Source organism: Bombus pyrosoma, linkage group LG6 (genome assembly GCF_014825855.1).
Source record: "Bombus pyrosoma isolate SC7728 linkage group LG6, ASM1482585v1, whole genome shotgun sequence".
Taxonomy (NCBI): domain Eukaryota; kingdom Metazoa; phylum Arthropoda; class Insecta; order Hymenoptera; family Apidae; genus Bombus; species Bombus pyrosoma.
Window position 1 is genome coordinate 13,759,930 of NC_057775.1, and position 19,966 is coordinate 13,779,895.

A 19,966-nucleotide genomic window follows, 5' to 3' on the forward strand; every position below is an offset into this window, starting at 1 on the left:
GACAGAGGTAGGAGGGAGAAACAGACAGAAGGTGGAGAGGAAGGACAATCCGTAATTGTCATTCGCGCGCTCATTATCCTGAAATCCGTGGAATCGGCTGAAGGTGCATTAGGAAGAGGCCGCAAGGAGAATTATCCGAACGGGCAGATATGACGTTAAAGTCTCCATTGTTCTCCGTGTCGCGTTTAAGGCGCGAAGACGAAATTGGGTCAAATAGCGATTAACCTCATCCAGAGTACGTGAGCAGTTGAACAGAACGAACTTGTTGAAAGGACAGGCACCGAACCAGAGAGAAGGGGAATCCGTCTTTGAGACGTCGATCGTCGAACGAAGGAAAGAGTAGTGAGTCGATGATAGCGCTCTTCAGACACCAACCACACGATGTTTGTGATATCGAAATAAGAATCTGTGAACGTGAACTCGGTTCTCAATGAAATTGCGAAACCTGGAACGCTTTTATGTTGATTAAAACCCTTAAAGGAACAGTGGATTGTTGTTTACGCTCCGCATGGTAATGGTTTTGTTAATATAAAAGGTGGAAAGATAATTCGAGAAGTTAGATTGGAAAATTAACAGAGGGATCTGGGGTTTAGTAGTGTCACAATAGAGTAGTTGAGAAGAGAGAATGCTTAATTTAAATTCTTGCAATATTTTATGTGGATACTTATATGATATTGATTACTTACTGCTCGAATATCATGGTAGATAAAAATATTGAGAGATTGTGTGCAAAATCTATGGTCGGCGATCCTTCTAGAAGAACTGTAAATAAAGTATTTTACAGATACAACTCGCTTTTGTCGAAGTAAAATTATAATTCGTGTTACAAATACTCGATATCGTAAGAGATATTTGTTTTCTACGAGTAGATTTGTGACAGTTAAGACGTTATCTCTGGTTTTATTATCAGCATATAGATCTTGTTAGGATGTCGACTCTGAATAAGCTCTTGGTGCTTTACACCTTTGTACGTGCTGCATCAATATTATCTCATTTACGAGTTCGGTAAATGCGGTGGTAGAGCAAGATTAATTAATACCACGAAGTTGATATCCGCGAATACAATTAATATTGTCCATGTAAATTTAATTCTATATATTTAACCTAACAAGATTTAATTATAATATAATATAACCGAATATATACTTTCCAAAAGACTAAGCTACTTAGTTCACCAGAAAGATAATTCTACTTCTTTCTGAAGATCCAATCTAAACCATAAATCTACAAAGTGACTTACCATTTATTTGACTGAAACAATTTATTACAAAACGTGAAGGAGCAATTCCACCTTTCCAGCGAGTAACTTTTATTTCAACGTAACTGAAACCTCAATTACATTTGGACATCTGTTTCCACGCGGCGACAGGTCCTCCAGAGCGGGTTTCCGAGATCGCGGTAACCTCCGGCATAACAGCAACGTCGTCGATCAAGCGGATCATCAATCGCGAATGATGCTTCTCGGAGGGTCCTTGACGGGTTCCGTTTACACGTCAGGAACATTGAAGGAGTGTCTGCTCTTCACGTCCATCAGTAACCTGACAGATTCCATCGGATCAAAGGACAGACCAACACACACGTGATTCCGTTCCATGGATTCAGTTTGTTCGGGAATCGACCGATCTCTCCCTTTCGCTCCGAAATTCCAAAAGCCACCAGCTACTCCGGCATTTCCCTTTGATTGGCTACGCACATGATAAGATGACTCGATACATGTCAAGGGTGAAATAAAGAAGAAATCTAAAGATCGGTGTTTACGATCCTCCGATTCGATTGATTCGAGTTGCTTCCACTGCGAAGTAGATTTTGCGGAACTGACGCAATTACAATCTACGCGTTGTCTAAGTATTCATTCCGAATTTATGCGCTCAGTATCTACGCGCAGAATTCACATGCACAGGATTCACACGTGCAGGATTCACTCACGCGGTTAAAATTCACGTACGCAACAGCATCCATATGTTCAGAATTTGTGTAAGCAAAATTCGCTTGCGTAGAATCTATGCATGCAGAATCCACGTGCTTTTAAAATCCACGTGTGCAGAATTTGCGCGTGCAAAGGACGATTATCACGAGAGTACGCGTCATCGAAATTCGTGGCACCTCTATTCTCGGTAAAGTATTTTCTAATTCGAAATCGCGATAAATAATCGTAATTCGAAGGAAATGGCCGAGCACTCGAATAACGTAGATAACTCGTGCTCGGAGAAATATGAATTTACTTCCTTGACTAGGTAGGTAATCTGCGTGGTTGCATCGCCACGTTTGTTTGTCTCGATGACACGCAGTTTGATTTGATACGCGCAGCAACAGGTTACAGACCTAATCGGCTCGTTCGATTATGCCGAATATTGCAGGATATGTTTACTGAGGGATGATCTTCGTCATCGTTGATCATTTTGTAAAAACTGGAGAGTATTTGCGAACGTTCTTCTTCGAATTTATTTTTCTCGATTTGAATTATTCAGTGACACGTTTTTCGAACGTTGTTTCGCACACGGTTTGATAAGTAAATGAAAATGATAATTTAATCGAATTTTCAAATACCAATTTTACATTGGAATATTAAATCAGTTGATTAATGAGTGTTTGGTGAAGGATAAAAGGTAATTTATATGCACCGAATTTAACGATAATTTAAGCAGCAACACGAATTGTTGGAACATTTCGTAAATCTTACTAAAATACATAACGTTCATTTCAATGGAATTATTCAAATTGTCTTGTTTTGAAAAATCAAGGTTCTTCCGTTTAATCTTCGAATATTTGATACGTCGCAAATATCAGGATGCGTTTCAACTGGTTTCAGAAATAATTACGAACCGCAAGGAACGGTTACATCAAATACAACGTATAGAATGGTGCAGAACGGGAGAGAAAATTAAAACGGAACAGCAATCAACGTTCATCCAATCAACAGACTCTCAAGTCACGAGCAAACGGTACACGTATATACCCGGGGCCGGCATTGCAATGACTCATTAACTTTTGCCGTGACCCGTTTCGTGGTTTTCGGTTCCTACTTCGTACAATAATTATCCATTTTCACGACGTCTCGTTATCTTCCCTCTGTGACACGATTACCAGTATGCCATTCAGTTGCAGTGTTTCCATTCGACAGAAGCGAAACGCGACCCGAATATTCGCGCCAAAGTAAAAGTGGGCAAGGAGAGAAAATGAAACGAAGAGAAAAAAGCGAAGGAAAGAAAGAAAGAATGAAAGATATGGAAGAGAATGAACGAAGGTAAACGGAGAAATAAATTACGCGGCTGGGAAAAGCGTTCAAACAATCGACACACACGGTGGCTTAACTGTACGCGCACCCGCGTCTTTTCAATTCTCCTACTCGGCCCTTTGATCACCGCTCGTCCGTCATTCGCGCGGAATTTTCATTGCGGACAGAGTTGTACCGCGTTACGCGGATCGCAGTCGTGTCATAACAAATAGAGAACAATGCAGCTAGCGCGCGGATGGATAATCTTTCACAGTTTTGCGTACAATAGCGTCACGTTCTAGCGCGGCGATGTGTCCCTCGGCCCTTTTTCCAGCCGGAGCTTCGCATGCCACTGCCACCCGCGTGATCTACGGCCGTGGAAAGTCAACGCGTGTTACTCTGTTTTATGGAGAAACGAGATTTCAAAAAGAGAAAACAGCCGGAGCTCCGCTCTTTTTTCCTCGTATAGCGTGCACGGTCTTGCTTTAATGGCGCGTAATTAGTGGTTTGAGAATAGCGTGCCTATACCTATGCCATTCTGAGGAATTTTGATGTGTAAAGATATAAAAGATACATGTTCGACACCTTGTTAGACATTTTCCTCGGTCCTATCAACGTGTTCAGAATCTTCAAACTTTATCGAATTCTGCGCTGGGTCACGAAAGTATTGGAACATTTATAGAAATCCTTCGAATATATTAATTATGCACGTTATAAAAAAACATTAACACACAGGTTCGAAAGTTCTTATAAGCATCTTAATGCTTTTTACAAGCCTGTGTCTGTTTATGTACATGCATTTTACACTTGTACGCTAATGGAACTTTGTTCTGTATATAAAATAAATGAATAAATAACGCGAGGGAATATAGAAGACGTCCATTATGAAGTATAATATTTAATGGGTTACGTGAATCTTTATTTGGTTTCTACTAGCCCTTGAAATATGTACACAAAAATGACGTAGACAGTGGAAGGTAAGAAGGTTCTATACAACTGGCCTTCGAAAGAGGAAAGAATACTTGGAAGAAAATGGAGCCATGTATTTGAATAAATATTCATAACAAATAATATTCGTACGTACCATCCTGAACTTTTGTCATATCCACACGCGCGCATCGAAAATGTACGGTGAGCGGATGTCCTGGCTTTGCATCACGTATGAAAAATTTACGAATTTTTCAGATAGCAAAACGTGATCTTGCACTTTTGAACGACAGTGTATTTCTCTGAAATTCCGGCGGTCTGCTGTATCACGAACCATTTCGGATATGATCTGTAAGAGGGGAAAGAATGTTGGGAGAAACGTCGGAAATTTTCGCTGGAAGACGTGAAAAATTCCAATATTCATTAATTATATCTCTTGCATGGAATGTAATATCGATATTGCTATATTAGCGCGATAAAAGCCAGTTTAAACCGACGTGATTCTCTGCCACGAATTATATTTTTATCAGATTGTGTAATCTATTATTTTTTATACAATAATTCCCCAGAAAAAATGGTGTCAAATATTTACACGTCGACTTATCTACTAATCTGTGAGTGTTAATCCTTCGGGACCGAATTTAATTCAGCACCGAGTTTTAAAACAATTGTCATACCTTTTAAGCCGCTGCTGCTCAAATAAATCTTTATCGTTCAAAAAATGTTTTCTCCGAGAGAACTTTATTATTGACAAATTCCGGAGCTTATCTTCTCAGCCCGCTTTTTGCTTTTTAAATGATAATACTTTTATATTTCCATTTTCACGTTATAGCTTTTTACTTACAATGTTCTAGGACAAAGTTTTAAATACACAACGATTCAAACCACGGGAACTTATTATTCTAAATTAATGAATCATTTCGGATGTCCTTTAAGAAATTAATTTCTAACCTTCAAATCCTTCAATATTCGCCATATATGTTCAAACACAACACAGTAAAATGAATGTAGTCAATCTTACGAAACATAACCGATCAAAAAATTCCAAGCTTTGAAGTTAATCGCATATTTACGTTGCACGTCGAAACGATGCTCGGTCGAGGGTCGTAACATCCACCTGCGGACGTATCCGAACCTTGATCGATTCCCAGAAGAGGCGTTCTTGCACGTTCCAACCGAGGCGAAATTAAAATCTTTCGTAGAAAGCGGGCAAGAACACAAAGCAGAAGAAACCGAGAGAGAACAAGACGACCGAGGGATTCAGCTTATCCACGGTAATCGCGACCACGTTTTTGGGCTCCATAAATCTCATTATCGCGACAGTTTTTGCCCCACGGCGCTACGTTACTGTTGCACTTCCCTCACCCTCGTTTTTCTCCGCCTCGTCCTCACCCTTGCTCGGACATTTGCAAGGTGAAGCTGCTCTTCGTTCCAAAAGACCTCTTTTCTTTTCTGTCGCGTAAAGCACGCGGCGAGAAGCCGTTGAAAACGACTCGCAAATTCGTCTTTCTCCAGCCGCGCAGCTATCGCATTATCTTCCCGCGTCTTTCGGGAACTCTTGAGACTTCTCGCGAGTTTGTTCCACAGGCGGCACCGCACAAAGGTGCTTGGTTTCGCGGCTGGTAATTACCAAGCAGCCGAATATCCTCTTTCTTGAACGCGGCCGTAATCGCAGCTACCAGAAACACGCGCGTGGCCGCGAGCATACGAGCAACGTAAAAAAACGTTCCTGCTTTTAAATCCGTCCCATATGACCGTGTAATCAGGCTGACTCTTTTCGCGTAATGGAGTGGAATTGAGAAAAGTACCGAGAATTCAACACGAGTACAGGTGCGAGCTGGTTTTAAGCTCCGCGCGAATCGAAATGACTCCATTCGTTTCGAAAACGACTTTTCAGACCCTTTGCGGTCTGTCCTGTTGGGTAATTGCTGAGATACAGCTGCAGTTGGTTGATGTTTCCTTATATGGACCTTTGTTACAGTATAAGAGACCAATGGATTCTCGATTGGAAATAAAAAAATCTGCTGATGTACTTAAATTCTGAATACTCTTTATCTATGATCAATTACAATTGAAAATTCTAATTAAGCTTCAATCTCGAATCTCATTCAAATTATTAATCTATCATCGCGTTAAAGTACCACTTTAAAATCACTCAGGATTCTTAATTACGTTCCTTCACTTTCTCCATAAAAGATTATCTATAGGATAAATGGCCAGACTTGAAGATGCTTCAAAATACCTACGTAATATCATACTCTAAACACCACACTTCCACGTTTCCCGTATCTCGTGGTACACGCAAGATAGCATCGGTACACCTATATCTGTTTGCTAATAACCGACATGACTCGCGTCCGAATGAATGATTATTTCATCAGACAACGTAGCTGCGCGCAGATGATATCGTGTCGCATCGCATGGAGCGTTGCCAGTCGCTAGTTTCGCGACGAGGTTTAATCGTTTTTCTTGCGGATAACGGTGCCGCGTCTACGCAACGGGTCTATTGTTTGCGCTAGCGGGGTGTGCAATAATTCATCGAACGTACGATCCCGTATAAAACTCTATTCGGAGCCATCCAATAGTTTAGTGAAGCTGTCCCAGCTTAGTCGAGCAGTTTAGTGAACTGGTTTGTCCACGCGGATTATACAGCTTGGTCGAGTGATTTAGTCCAGTTAGAATCGCCGTCCTTACGAGTTTCAGGAAAAGTGCTTGTTTACGATGGAAGTTGTTACTGTATCCTGGTTGAGATTTTATATCTGTATTCCTCCGTCAGACGTTTCTTTTATTAAATTGTTCGTTTTATTTCTTCGGTATCTTTTAGAGCGCTTTAATCCTGGAATACTTAATTTTTAACATTGGCCATTTTGATTCAATGCTATTGCAAATGTTAGATGATATTTTCTATTCGATTCTTATTGCTCTAATATGTATCGTTCGAAGATATGTTTTAAAAAGATAATTACTAGTTTTCCCCCAGTTACAAGAAGAAGAATCAATGAAACAACCAAATAAACTCAAACTATTGTAAGAAGGATCCTTCATCTGTCATAAATTAATCCTTCGTTAAACCTACTCGACAAGCAGAAGCAATCTATGTACGTACACCTATTAAACTTAATGGTTCTACTAATTTAGTCGAAGCTTCGTTTGAAAGCTACTTGTCTGTCAAGTAGACAATGTTTCGACTAAACTGGTAGAAATGTCTAAAGCTGTCTCTCGTCGAGTAGAAGGCAAAGAGCGTGATCAGGCAAGAGTTAGCGTGGCATTTGCTTCGACGGCGAAAAGATCAATTGACATTTCAGCGCACGAGAGGCGTCGAGTATTGATTTCATCGATTGCACAAACAACACGGCTGACTCGTGACTGAACGTTGCAAGGGGTGCGAAAATATTTCACCACGATTTCGATCCGAGGCGATACCGATCCTCTTTTCTCGCGCAATGTTTCCCAGCATCGAACGTTGCGCAATCTGTACATCCCAGCAAGTGTTTAACAGTTCTCGATGGGAAAGTTCTACGTAGAAGCTCGCGTTTCTGAAGTTAATTAATCCGAGCGTCTACGGTTTCCAATAAGGTTTGGTTCTCTGGTTGGAAAACCGAGAATCGACCAAACGCTCGAAATATTCTGGAGTATCGTCGATGCTATTCCAGCTTAGGCGGATACCAAACGTTGATTTTATGATAATTGCACGTCAGACTGAACGCGGCCACGAGACGTGGCGAGCATTTGAAAGGCAAGGCCAATAGCGTTAGCCTTCGACGAGGAACGCGCTCTTTATGATTTATGCTGGCAATGAAAAGTGCCAGGTATTATGGAGGAAAAGGTGAAATAGCGCTGGAGTTGTCGCTTGCACGGTGAATAGTGGAGGGTGGGTCGTTTGGAACGAATTTCTGACGCGGTTGATTAGTGTTCATGCAGGATGTGTATTCCAGATGATGTTATTTGAAATTGATGGTTTCTCTTGTAGATGTTACGTGAATGTGTATGTGAATTTGATAGATAGAAGTGATTAATTCGATCAAACTGTGAAATGTCACGTCAGTTATACCTGACAGTTTTTGACGAGCACTTTATCGGTATCCACGATTATTTTATTCAATAACGTAATAGTTTAATTTTCAATCTAATCTTGTGAACTTTGTGTGTTGCACATTTTCAGAATGTTTCGCGACATAACTTTTATGCATCTCATAAGTTTGGAATTAACTTAACAATCTTAAATTTCAATTTCAAATTGGAATTCAGATATTAACTACACACATGCTATGCTGCGTCGGAAGAAAATTACATATCAGAACCAAAAGCAGAATCGCAATGACGAAGAATCCACATCAATCATTCCTTCCCACTAATTCCAGTACTATTCACCTCGTACCAAGATATCTGATACCCTCTATCAAGAATTTCGAATCATCCTAGTGCCTTCAACACGTTAACACACCATTACACCATACACCATTTTCAATCTTAGAAGGTGATTTTCAAGCTAAAGGTACATCGTCCAACGTTCGCGATTTCTACCATTAATGTTCACGATTTCAACCGATGGACAATACTCGCGCAGGTGAAGTCAAATCGCGTGGCTATGGTTAACTATGGTGAAACGTCAATGGACGCATCGAGAATAACCAGATCGTATATCAAAACGGTTTACGCGTCCCGGATCTCGGATCTTGCTCCGCGAGCCCTTTCACCTCGTGACCAAGGTTGCGGGCCAACGTTACGAGACTCGTTGATTTGTGCACCGACATCGCGGTCTTCCCTTCAACTGGCCTTTCGGTCGTTCAAAGATCTGACTCTCGATGCTTACCGCGTCTACATTCGAAGATCTTCTCCGTACGTTGTGAATCCGTAGCCCGGCTGATTCGAAACTTAAGCTGCCTTATTGAACGATGGATAACGCGAACCGCATTTCACGCCGAATTGCAATTGGCTGCTCATCGATTTCGATTTTACCCTTTGAATCTGGTATTCGAAGATTCAGATTGATTTCTGAGTGGAGCATGATGAGCACGTCTTGCCCGTTAGGGAGATTTTCAGGGTGGTTGCGTGTGGAATTCCTTTAGGAGTTCTCGTTTACCGAGTAATCGAAGAATGGCGCTTGGCGGGAGGATTTTCTCGCAAGGGCCGTTTTAATTTTACTGCTAATTTAACAGCTGTTTCCATTTACTTTTCATTCGGAAACAGGCGCGTGAATAAACACTAAATAAATACTGGTGTTATTTTGTTTTCGCCGCTGTTCATTTATTGGGTATTTTTTCATCAAACTGTGAGAGCTTTTTGAAATCGAATGATTTTGATGAACAGCGTAACAAGTTTACTCGTGTTGTATGATATTTTAATACGAAACGAATAAAGTGCAAAAGTAACGAGGTTTTAGTTACGAGAAAATATCGATAAATTGTTTATCAAACAAGAAGTTCATATTCGAAGCTAGCAATGCCTATGCATTTCTTCACTGAGAAGAAATTTTCTTTAGACCGTAAAATAATACGCGAAAAGCAAGAAAGAATTCCAAAAATGCATATTCTACAACATGTAAACGAAGATGTTCATGATCGAACAAAACAGCCGCCGTAATTTATGAAAACCGTTCGACGTTAAAAGCTGTCGACGACAGGAATACCGGTTTTTTTTTTCAAGTCGTGAAAGAAATCCCAGGCCGGACAGCAATTTCCATTCCATCGTTCATCCCCGCAAAGCGTCTTACCATTGCGGACGTTTCCTAGTGCCCTGTCTCGTGGAAAATTCCGTCTTTCCGACTGCCAGCGTGGAAGCCCTCCGGCTTTGCTCCCGGAGTCATAGTTTTTTCCGTGCTTTGATCAGAAGTCCCAATCAGGATTCATTGCTCAAGATGAAACGGAATCTATTTCGTGTCCGACGAGATTACGGGGTAACGCGGGCCAGGTTGAATGTTAAATCAGCGACCGTCATTGGGTTGACGTGTCCCAGAAAGGCCGAGAAATGCTAACGAGCTGCCGATGCGGCGGCACAGCAATCGCCTTCAAAGCTTCTAAGTCCACGATTCCACCACGTATCCTTCTTGCTTTGCTTCTTCTGCCCTTCGCTTTCTCCTCGTTCGAATGAATTCTCCTCAATTTCTGCTATTCGTTCGCCTGAAATTTCGCCGAGTCTTCGCTTCAGCTGGCAACTAAGCTGGTTACGACGAGCCCGAACATCTCGTGGATTCGATGAATCTGCCCCGTTAAACTATCGGACCAAAGTGGAACAAAGGACCGGCGCTCAGCACCTTTCCCGTTTTCTCTCTCTCTCTCTCTCTCTCTCTCTTGCACATACGCTATCCTTCTCTTTCGCTTTGGTCTGAAAATGAGATCCAAAGATATCCAGCGAACAACAGCGTCTAGAGTTAGCCGAGAGTTGGCAGAGACCGAGGGAAGTCAAATTTCAAGCACCTCCGCTTTTCCAGCGCGCCGCATCGAAAGTTTCGAGTAATTGCGCCACCGAACCACGTTCCATATATCCGGATACTTGTTGCTCGGCCACATAACGATCTAATTTCGCATTTTTACCGAGGCACGCTCGTTACCGAGCGCCAACTGCGTTGTCGAACCAAGTCGAGGGAAAATCGCTGGTGGAAGTCCTCAAGAGCCAGCACGAGGGGACACACGGAGGAAATTTATCGAGCGTGGAACTCGGAACTTGTCTCGAACCATCGTAAATAACCGATAATCCGGGTGTAATTCATATTTTACGAGGAAGTGGGGCTGCTTCGTTCTTCGCGGGTAATCGAATGTAGTAAACGTTACTGCGTACTACGGATTGCATCGATTGATCTATGTGTCCGTGGCTCTACGTGATGACTTACGTGGTCTGTTCGGTTCAAGTTGCAGGATGTATGTTGAATTATGTGAGGTAAAATAGCACATACAGGTCGAAATCGAAATAATTGTTTCATATACAGCGGATACACAAAGTGTTTGCACAATGTCGTATTTAATGCAGTGTATAGTTAAATCCAAATATATTGAATTTCGTATCATTTCGTAGTAGATACTTTTGTGTGGCTAAAAATTTCGATGGTCCTTAAATGAAATGTAGAACCTGATAAACAACAGATCATTGGAAGCTAATGGCGTGCGCAAGTATTTCTGCAGCCACTGTATTTTTTAGATTCGAAAAATGAAATATGTTGCAGCAGTAATATGTTTTTGAAGTTATTACCACTAGAGTAAGATTTTTTTAAGCAAAATAATGAGTTCCAGATTTTTTTCCAAAATTAATGCTGGTTTTTATTAAAATGGAAGCTTTATATATGTACTTATTTTTATGAACTTGCTTTAATTATGATCATTCGTGTATGAAGATACATACATATACATATGTATATATGATTTTGCAAAGCAATAAAGATATGCAGGTCGTAAACAGTTTTATGGACGAAACAAAATGAATGAAACGGTGAAATAAATATGTATTTTTAATGGGAAGAAAATAGCGGCGAGGCTTTTTCGTTTAAAAATAGAATTTCTGTACCGAGCAGACTAAAATAAACTCGAAAAATTTGGGCGTGGGTTTGATTTGATACAAAACACAATGCATACGTGCGTGTGGTTATTGCGAATGAAATTTTTGCGTAGGAGGTAACCCGAAACTTTGGAATTGCGACAGCTGTGTCAATAGTGGACAATTTCTCAGGCTAATAGAGGATCATATTACGCGCAATTCTATGAGTTGATACGAAATACAAGCAGTGTCAATCACGCGAGTAACTGATGAAACTTCATAACTGTCCGCCATACAAATAATTCCAGTTGAAGCTCGGCTTGATTGAAATTACCCACAGTTTGTTACGCGTGTCGTTTCAATATTGTTTGCAACGCTTATGGAGCTTGTGTTACAGCTGTATGGATCATTGTAATTTAATTCGCAACACGAGCAGGTTAGAAAATCTGTTTGATTTTATTCTGATCATTCTCAGTTCGGTCATATTCAATTATTAATATCATCTTTCTAGCAGATATCGATTCCAATAAAAGTTCATAAATTTCCTCAACGTTCTTTTTATATCGTAGAACACGGTTTGTAATTGTGTTCATGAATACAGAAATAAATTGCAAATAATTTGGGAATAAATCACGGACGATCTCTTCGTTGCTCTGCAAGCTATTTAAACAACCGAAAGTTTCGACGCATCAGGAAAGAATTAGGGAATTTCTACTGTAATATTTCACCAGTTTCATAAAATAACAATTTTTATAAAATGCCCCATCGTGATTTACGAAATGCTATAACAGACGATGTATATAATAAATATCATACTATAGCGTTTTGCCACAGCCAAAAAACAGGAAATAGTTGAGAAAATAAATAGTCAGGGGACATATCGAATACGTCGTGAATTTGGTAACCACCGAAGAGTTTAACGAGTGCATGACCGACCCGATAGAACTGGCACATCCCGGGATTCGTCGACTCGTCACCCCCGCTTCGATCCGGTCAATCGAACCCGGAAACTAATTCGAAGTCCCGATTCGAGCACCCGGCTTCCGTGAAAAACCGTGCTCCTGGGTGTTCTGTATTATTCGAGCTATCTCGACGATAAATATCGGCGTGCACGCGGTGGCAAGCTCGTGGCGAAGTGCATGTACCCGCCACTACCGGCCGGGGCACAGGAATATTTACACGGCCGTTCGATTTATCGCATGCTCCGACCGCACCCTTCCCTCCGGCACTCCGCCTTTCTTTCCCCTGTCCCGATCGCGCGAAAATTGAAATATATTTCTGGCGAAGCCTGGCCGATTTTATTGCCCAATTCGATCCAGCTTCAGCCTCAGCGATTGTTCGTTGCTGTCGCGTCGCGACGCATCGCGCGGCCCAATGTGGACGAGATGTTATCGTGATTTTGTAATGGTGATGTTGGATTATTTGGCAGCTTCGTGTTTTTTATTGAAGGATTGTACGCTATTGTGCGCTATGTTTGGTCAAAAAGTTTCGTGATATATTCGTAAAATATGGAGAAATTGTTATTGGGGAGAGATTTTACAGTTACTAGGGGACTTTAGTATTTTTACTGCGAGTGCAACATATTTTATCGTGATAGTTTTCCTTATTAGGTATAATGGAGATAGACGATGACGTAACGTTGCAATTTTACAGCGGCGATGCAGTGTAGAATTCGGTATTTCTACATTTTGAATAGCAAGATCGTCGCATGTTCGTGCATCGCGTCACGTTTGCGCCTAAAGAAATCACAGGTGAATAAATCAAGGATTTGGAAGAAGTTACGAGCGAATGCAACAGCGACAGGATGATACAGGTTTATCTCGACTCTGTAAAACGATTCGGCCGGATTTCCTTCCGGTTTGGTTCCTTTCCTTAGCCCAGTCGCGTCTCGACGTCTTTGCCAACGTTTTCTTAGCGTCACCAAGCAAATGTGTAGTAGAACGCGACTTGAAGGAAAGTTCGAGGCTGGATAAATTCCAGCTACCGTAGGCTCCTTTGACGGTAGTTTGTTTTATCGGGATCGATGCTGCTTCTATCGGAGAATTTCGGGTGACGTTTAGTCGAGTAACGCGGAGACTTAGCACAGTGTAGAATAACGATATTCTTATGGTGGTAGTTGAGTAAATTTCTGATATTCCTGATTGGGAATTTTAACCTAGTATTGTATTTTTACAGATTCTTTTCGTGTGAAATATTTAATTCTAGATATACTGATTGATTTTTTGCATAGGTATACGAAATATTGAGATTTAATTGGATTTTTTGCTGGCTTTGTTCTAAGCTGAAATCAATATCAAATTTTAATAGAAATAGATATCTCATAGTGGAAATATTCAATATCACTTATTCAACTTACCTAGTTAACTCATTAAAGATCGAGCAATAGTTTGTGACAGTGTCACAAACACCGCAATTTCTTAAATTTCATAAAATCTAAGTGCTAGGCATCCATTCAAGTGAAAGAAATATGAAAAAAATATTACGCGAATTTCTATCCAAATAGTCCTAAAAATAGCCACGCTTCAACTTCGAACGTAAGTAACATTTTCTATCGTTGGAATCAAACATTCGTCGCATTTTTGACGATGGTTATTCTCCGGACGTCGATCAAGCGTCTGGCGACACGACGTGTACTCGAAATACCGGGCGCGCGAGTGGGCGTAACGATTAATTGTCTCGACGTTCAGGGATGGCGTCGATTACGAGAGTTCCGGACGCACGTGCGTCGGCATGCAAGCCGCTCGTAACCGCTCGACGATGTGAATGAGTTCACGTCATCGAGTGCCTCGAACGAGAAAAGACAGCCGTTCTCCGCGAAAGAGGCGTCGCGACGCCGACGAAACGCTACGTTTGCTACGGCGTTTTTAACGCCTATCGTCGACGCTCTATAAGCTGTATATTCAGTGATCAATGGATACGCCTCGACAACACTCGTCCTTGTGCCATTGAATCGCGCGCGCTGAGTTTTCTAAAGCCTCTGTTGGAATATATACGGCAGACCGTAAAGTGAATTTGCGCGAATGAACGTCGGGTAGGTGTGTCGGCGATGAGACGGATGAAGTATTGTGGAAAATAAACATTTAGAAACCAACGTGACATAAATAGCGACAGGAGTTGTACAGTTGATAAGTGAGACGGTTGTATCGAACTTGTCATCGGCCGATCGTTATGATTTTATCAACGATCGAGTTTGGAATGAAGAGATCAATCGAAGCAGCAAGGGATGTGCAGACATTGTTTATGAATTGTTTATGGAAAGAAATCTCAGTTATTATCGTCAGGAACTGAAATATCGTGATAAATTATAATATTAAATAAATATCGTGATAGGTACTTAATGAGAAGAGAATGATCTCGTGATATCATCGTGGTTGCAACATTCGATTTGATGTGATTGGTAGGTACGTTCTAAAAATATTCTGTATTACGATATCATCGAGTTCTCAATGAATAATGCATTATGATTCTCTGTAAGCGCCATCATAGATAGTTCTCGACAATTGCTGACGCCTTTCTAATGGTAGTTATAGTTAATGGTAGGTTTTCCTAACGATCGTATTTTACGGTACACTGAGTAAATATTGCATATTGTATGATAAAATGATTACGACGAACTGCTAGAAATGTATTAATCTTGCAAGTATTTGCGTTCTGTTCCTATATCGTTCGAGCACGTATTCGATCTACTGACGATTCAAATATTCGAAGAAACATCGATAAAAGATCAAAACCTTCGCACCAATGAATAAATCCAAACATTTACTAAACTGCGTTTCAGTGAAATAATCAGATTTAATTCCATTAGAATGTAGAATATAAAATATATTCATCCAACGTTACGTAGTTATAATCTCAAACGCGATTATTGAGGATTAAATTCTCTGCAAATGATTCGTATCTCTTCCCGAGACGGTTTTAGCTCCCACAGTTTCAAACGATCGCAGTTCTAAAACGTTTCAAAGCGGTCGGAGTCGCGCGTGCACGTGCGAATAATGCAGGGTCCCGATGCACGCGCGTCACTGCGAGACAAAACGCATCGCCGTCGACTAGCTGCAACGCGACGCGACGGTGAAACGTGCACCGCGGTTTCTATCCTGGAAGCCCGTCGCGGATTATGAGCGCCTGTACCCGATGAATCGGCAAACAATAAGTGCTACGGCTCCCCGTGCACTAACGCAGAAACAAAGGCATATTCACAGAAAGAAACGCGGTGATTTTGTCTTACACGTCGCTGAAAATAGTCTAAATGGATAAACACGAACCACATACCAGTCATGGAGAACAGAACGTGCTCAATCAGTTTGAAATTGGATTGTCGAATTTATTGGAAATAAAACTATGATATATAGGAAATTTTCTAATTTAAAAGTTTGCTTGAGTGAAGGGGAGTTTCACGATTGGAGTTAGATTAAACATACACATCTGGACGAGCTGTGAAATCAAGCCAATAATTTTAATCATTTTTGTCTAGTAACTATCGAATAACACATGTCTCGCAGAAGAATTTGCATAGGTAATTAAATTTAATAAATAATAATATAAAAGGTAATAAATTGTTTCGGATATATTATCGTATGTATTAAATACATTCGTGTACCTCTGAATAATTATCGATGTAAAAACATTTAGCGATTGTAATATAATTTAAAAGACGTTTAATATCGATCCACATTTACGACATACTGTATCTACGTGCGTGTAACGATATTAAAATATTCGAATAAAAAATTTATCAAAAATTATAGTAACAATCCTACGGAGCCATCAGACAGAAAGTATAAAGGACTTCACGTTTCTATACAAGTTTCACAATTTTTCCAATGGCAACTTCACACTGTCATGCGACGAAACGATCTTTGCGACTCGTAATACTTCCCAATTCAGAAACACGTACACGAACGAACACAGCTATTCCGCAGTTCCTATGCGGAAACGAACCCTCTCCATGGAGAACTACACCCGATGAATGGCTGGGCGGGACAAAAAGCCGCGCGCGTGGTACGAAAGTGAAAATAATTTAATTCGAAAGCACGTCGTTCCGTTTCCTTTGCACCGGCCGATTGTCCCGTTGAATGTCGCCTTCCATGACATCGGTATAAAACGGCCGACATTCAGAGAAGAAGCACGGCAGAGGGATATTGATGGCGTGGAAACAGAGAGACCGACGTGCATCGCGTATTGTTCCAACCGACGAACAAAAGCGCCCGCGATAAACAATTCCTGTTACACCGGCACGTGAACGCGCGCGTTCTCCACGTTCCAAGATAACTTCTGCTGTTCGTTCCGGCATAGTTGACAACAAGGCGTGGAGCTAGTAGCGTCCGTGTATCTATTCAGAATTTCTCATGTCACGACGTGGGTTTTCGCGTTTTAACGCTATAATAAGCGGTGACGCCACGGTGGCATCACGCTAGGCCCAACCGTTAGTTAAAACCATATTGGTATCACGTAGGTGTTCATTGCTAATGTGTAATTACTATTACTGAATTTTGTCAAGTTCACTATATTTCTATTGGTATTAAAAGTTATTGTGCTTTTCTGCAAACATAAATAACCCACCATTGTGAAGCGAATGTCCACGTTTATGTTATGTCTCGAAGGGATTAGGTATATGCGGTTCTAGGTTGCTGTATACGCGTGAAACGTGAATTTCATGGTAATTCTTACTTTGAATAAGAGATCGTTGAGTTGCAGAGAAGATGTAAAATGTTTAGAGTTAGGTCAATGGTTAGGGAAGGGATACTTTAAAGCATTTGAAATTAGGGAGTTTAAGTGGGATGAGACATTTTGATGTGAGGAGTAGGAACACAATTTAAGCGCACATATTCGGAGTTTACGTTCGGATAAGTAGATTCAGTCGGCAACAGTTCATTTGGTCAGACACTGAGCAAGATGTCGTTCCAATACATAAAGTTCTATCGTAGAAATGTACAGAAATATACTTTCTTATACATCATATACAAATATACTTTCTTATAACGTAGCTTTATGAACTTTAATGTACTTGTATTCTCATTTTCCAAACATACGATATTTCGTCACACTACTTATCAACGTACTGTTACATTTTCAATGTATTTTGGAAAAAATAATCGTTCATTAAATAATAGGAATATTTCTTCCAAACCAAACCTTTTCGGCTAAAATACAATCTTGAACCAGAGTAATCACCAGTTCGGTTTTCTTGTCTGTTACAGGTACACTGACTAAATTACAAGCTCTCCTGTCAACAGCTTCATCAAAGAGAAACATTTGGATTGGTCGACCTGGCCTTGCTTTAGCTCGAAAGGTAGCCCGTTCGGTTTGATTGTACACGATACCCGTCTTGAATCTCTAGATTTCCTCTGAAGGAACGTTTTGATTTTGCCAGTGGGAATTTCGATCGCAATCTCCTGGTAACGAATATGTTTATTCGACCGGGTTTGCGCGCAGTAACGCAAATCGATTTACTTAAGGAACGCAATGAGGATGGTTGACCTCAGTTACTTTGATTTAGCTTGCGTAAACGTACCTCGTAGTGTTAGTCTCCGTGAATAATCGTTGAATCGAACGAATAGTCGTTGTAGCAAATACATTTGTCCAATGCGTAAATGTAAATTCCGATAGAAATTGTGAAAAAGACAATGCGTCGGTTATTGAAAAGAAATTTTAATTCAGGAAAAATTCGTACCATTTTGGTTGTACTCTTCTGTATAAATGTTACTAACGGAATTCTATTTAGGTAAAAATGAAAATGTTTATTTTGTCTCTGTTGCCATGCTACAGGGATATCGACTAGATGTTATTTGCAACGAATTTAACGGACAATCGATTGTTGCCAACAATCATCTTAATGGTCTATCTATAGGCAGCTTTAAATTAATCGTCTCAATCTTCAATTCACTTTGACATTCTCTAAGTGCTTTTCTTATAATTCGAGGAATTCACGATATCTGATTTATGCGTGACATCAGCGTGCTAAAACAGTATTCGAACTTAAATGTTTTGTCTATTCGATCACTGTTCTCAAATCGAAACTGATAAATTCTCTTTCTTGAAACTATGTCAAATCTCAAATCTATCATTATTTTTCACAAGTAAAAGTTCCGTTTTTTTTAAATTAAAAACTGCATTAGATAGTACCAAGAAGAATAATGATCGCCAGTTAATTCCCCTATCTTTATGAAATGTATGATTACACTACGTCAATCCAATGTGTGAATGTTAGAATTCTACTGCAAAATTACCGATGAACGTAGCAAACCAAATATTACCTTTTCATAAATCTCTCGAGAATGAATTCTTCGTCTGTTATTAGCTAATATACGTTTTAAGTTTCCATCGAGTGTCTCAGTTTATACCAAACGTTTATTGGATCAATCGACGAACTACGTGAAGTTCGTCCGCTCGATCGATCATAAGCCGCTCAAGTATCTTAATGGATTCATCGGATTAAGCGAATTCGCAAAGTTGTAATTACTAGGTTCTGGGAATTTTTGGTGACTTTCAGCGAAGCTTCTCGAGAACGAACATTAGTCTAACTCCTCGGTGGTTCGGGAACTTTGCTTTTAGTCGAAGTTGACTTTCATCGGGAGCACACTCGGAGAAAACTCGAAACACTTTCTTGATAAGTGGTCGTAGTTCTATCTGGACGAATTTGTTAATCAGAGGGGCCAAAAGTAAACTAATAAATAGAGCGCAGCTTTTCTCTCGAGGATACCGTATCGTTGAAAGTGCTGCTCGTGTCGAAAAACAAAGATGTATTCTGTATCGAATGTTTGTGCTTTTCGAAAATTGTGAAAACGCTACAGGCGGAAAATAAGTAAAACAAACAAGCAAACAGAAAAAAGTAGAAGGATATCGATGGAACATTCAAACTCTTCTCGCACGAAACGTTTTCGCATTTTTAATCTAATTGCCCTTGCGAATAATTTGAGTGAATTGAATAGACGCGTGTTTCAAATTGAAATCAACGTATTTTTCCATAAAATATTGCTTTTTATATTTTGTGCTGATACTTAACAATTGGAAAATCTAGTCGCCCAATGTCATGTAACTGAATATAAAAAGTTCTTTGTCTCTTTTTTCATTGAGTGGAATTACCGATTCCAGAGTAACGGAATATTTTCTCTGCGACGGGGTATTGTGTGCAATCGATAAATAAATCCTGTCGGCGAAACACTGTTTTGTTTCCATTGTTACGTAACGAATTTTTCTCGAGTGTTTATACCCCGGGTCGAAAACTATAAACTATTCAAGGAGCGACCTGTACCTACTGCGTTAAAGCGCAACTTTCCTAAGTCGAGCAAGCATTTTATGCAAATCTACCTATTTTCAAAATGGATTGGACGAGTTAGAATAACGGTTCAAAGTAAAAAA

At 40.3% G+C, this 19,966-nt stretch overlaps 1 protein-coding gene across 12 annotated transcripts in view; it reads left to right on the forward strand.

Moving 5' to 3' along the window:
• Nucleotides 1-19,966, forward strand: part of LOC122568651 (fat-like cadherin-related tumor suppressor homolog) — a 496,717-nt gene that overhangs the window by 111,703 nt on the left and 365,048 nt on the right. Inside the window, exons 1-3 of one of the 12 annotated variants that reach the window (XM_043728616.1) lie at nt 359-511; nt 706-764; nt 17,806-17,897. The exons of 7 other annotated variants lie outside the window; for them this stretch is intronic. The gene's annotated coding sequence lies outside the window, so the exon portion shown is untranslated. Of the gene's footprint in view, nt 1-358; nt 765-14,420; nt 15,006-17,805; nt 17,898-19,966 lie in introns of those variants that run through there. 4 more of the 12 variants (XM_043728615.1, XM_043728619.1, XM_043728618.1 and 1 more) reach the window with 4 other exon arrangements.